At 44.6% G+C, this 2,919-nt stretch overlaps 1 pseudogene; it reads right to left on the bottom strand.

The window, feature by feature from the left end:
- Positions 1 to 207: 207 nt before the first annotated feature.
- On the bottom strand, positions 208 to 1,341 carry LOC147971367 (uncharacterized; annotated as a pseudogene).
- Between the last annotated feature and the right edge of the window lie 1,578 nt (positions 1,342 to 2,919).

Here is a 2,919-nt window from a genome sequence, read left to right as displayed (position 1 = left end):
CCCCTCCCCCCGTAGTGTTAATTGCAGGGAGCCATTTCCATTGGAAATTAGATCTAGGATCAATTGCTTCAAGTTGAAGAAGAGTAAATTCTTCTTTCTTGGTCTCAGAAATACAGATAAAATTAGGACTATTGGCTCTAATGAGCTCTTTCAATTTGTCAACTTTAATGGGGCCATTTAGCCCTCTAATATTCCAAAAAATACCTATCATTTAATAATAAAATCAATTTTGCTTCTCCCTCTATAGGAGTTAGATTTCCTATTAACCTCAATCCAGAGGGAGTCTGATTCAGGGAGCACATTTATACGTGTCTCCTCCTCTGGCTCAACATTCATCCCAGGATTGGTATTAGTAACATTAAATTCCTTACCAGTAATATCAATACTAGGAGGTAAAAATAAATCAAGATTTTCATAATTAAATTTAGCAAGTCTATCTAACTCAATTTGCTTAATAGTGCAAATGTTATCTTTGATATTATCTCTGCTAGTCCCCAAATTAATACCTGAGCACTCTGCAGTTTTAATTAAGAGAGAATCATCTAAGCAAGCAAAAGAGTTATGGGTTCCTTTTCTTATAGTAGGTTTTTCTAGGTTCTTAATTTGCTTCAACTCCTGAGATTTTTGAAGAGCTGGCCTGCTATCATTTCTGTTCCTGGTGCTAGCCCTGGAGGCCACTATAGGGCCCCACTTCTACTGAGTACTAGTGTACTTCTGGGAAACAGGTTTGTCAGCAGCAGCTTCAAATTGGTCAAGGAGAGGGGTGCCCATGGAATCATTGTGGGTCTTCCTTACTGCCTCTAGGTAGCTTTTGGTCATAGGTGCACCCAGAAACTTGGAGGAGGGATTTTCTTCATTGCCTCTAGGAGCAGGTGTAGAGCACTTTTGCATAGTCCTGGCTCCATTGGATCCAGTAGAATGATGCTTATCTTGGGTCTTGGGGTTGCTATTACCAGTATCCATGTCTTCTCCTAGCAAGTCATCACCACTGGAATCAAACTCTTCTTCAGTGTGCTTGTTCTGAGAGGGATTGTTGTCATCAAGACCTGGAGGATTATCTGACTCATGTCCACTAACAGCCTCAGACTTCACAGTAAACTGCAGTAAATATAACTCATGGTGTATCTCCACCATCCCGTCTCTTGGGATCTTAGTAGAGTCTCTCACAGCTACCTGGATTCTCACCCTCTCATAGAAGCTCCTAAATATAGTGTGCCAATCCACATTAACAAGGACACCAAGCATAGTAGATATTTGAGAGATAATGCCCCAGGATATCCACTTAGGAGGCAATCTTTCAATCACAATCCAAGTTTCATCCAGAGTGTCAAAGGATGGCATTTAACCACTCCAGTCACTAAAAGATATAGTCACTCCTTCTTTCTTCAGGTTGACAAATGGGTATTCTACCAAATCTTTGATCTTCTTGTTAGGGAGAAACCTGACAATGACTTTTTTCTCATCATATCTTCTAATCTGCCAAGGCTAGTTAGTGTTCCACATATCAGAAAAACAAATGCCCAGCTCTTTTTCAGTAATCTCTCCTTTTTCTATTAAAACAAGTCCAACATTCCCAAAATGCAGCAACTCACAGTCTTCCTTGCCACCAGTTTCAATATGAAAAGAAGCCTAGTCCATTGTTGGCACTCCCCCAGTACATGGCAGCAGGGTAGGGTTTGTACCAGGTGGCACATGCATCCATGTGATGGACAGGGGTCTTGCAAATGAAACATAGCTTTGGGGTGGGACACATTCCCACAAAGTGGCCTGGGAGACCACAGTTGTAGTAAATAGCCCCAATGAACTTATGATCCACATTAAAGGAGGAGGATTCATCACTAGCAGTAGTAGCAGCTGCCTGCTTGTTCCTTTGGTTCTTATTTTTCTTGTTCTTGCTGGAATCCCGCTGGCTATTCTGCACACTTCCTCCAGTAGATGACCCACTTCCTCCAAACTGGACCCGCTGCATCTGAGGGTTGAATTGCTGAGGGAAAACCTGGGTAGGGGGCAAATATTGTAAGGGGAACTGCTGCCGGTTCACCCATTGTGGCATCTGCTGCATCTGGGGATTCCAGCCTCCCTGATATCCATACACTTGCCCTCAATACAAAAAAATACACTTCCCTGATGATACGTGTTTGTCACAGTAGGTCGCGTTTTCTGTCATGCATGTACATCCATGACAAATTTATGACAGATTCAAGATAGTCATACCTGTGCTGTCGTAGAAGTGTTCCATGACATTGCCAAAATTATCATCACGGAAGTGTCCACTTCCATGACGATAAATCGCGCGTCACAGAAGTGCTTTTGTCAAGGGTGACCGACACGTGGCATGCACCATAACGGAATGTCGTTAAGTTATCGGGTCGGATTTTGGATCCGATAACCCGTTAACAGCCACGACCAATGCTGATTTTCCACGTGTAAAATTCTCATTGGCTGACGGATCCACGCGTCAGCTCCGCATTGGCACAGGTGTCACTCATCCAACGGTCGAGATGGGCCTATGATATGTTGACACGTGGACCGGCCCAAAAGTGGCCCACAAAGTTTAAATGGGCCGGCCCAACCGAAGGCCCATAAGATTTAGCGGACCATAATGGGCCGGCCCAGCTAAAGGCCCACAAAATTTGGCGGACCATAACGGGCCGGCCCAGCTAAAGGCCCACACGATTTTGCGGACCATAATGGGCCGGCCCAGCTAAAGGCCCACAAGATTCTCTAGACCATAATGGGCCGGCCCAGCTAAAGGCCCAACATTCTCTGTCAAATCGGCCTGTCAACGGCCTGTCCTAAACTTGTCATCAAGGCGGCCCATGGTCACTTCTAGCCCGTTAACAGTCCGCTAAGTAATAGGGCTGAATTATGGCCCGGTGTATTTCCGGCCTATTAAAGGTCCGGCTTCATTTGGGCCCA

The sequence above is a fragment of the Triticum urartu genome, chromosome 5A (genome assembly GCF_056163025.1).
Source record: "Triticum urartu cultivar PI428250 chromosome 5A, HENAU_Tu73, whole genome shotgun sequence".
Taxonomy (NCBI): domain Eukaryota; kingdom Viridiplantae; phylum Streptophyta; class Magnoliopsida; order Poales; family Poaceae; genus Triticum; species Triticum urartu.
The sequence above is the reverse complement of the archived record's forward strand: the minus strand, read 5'-3'. Positions and strand labels throughout refer to the sequence as shown.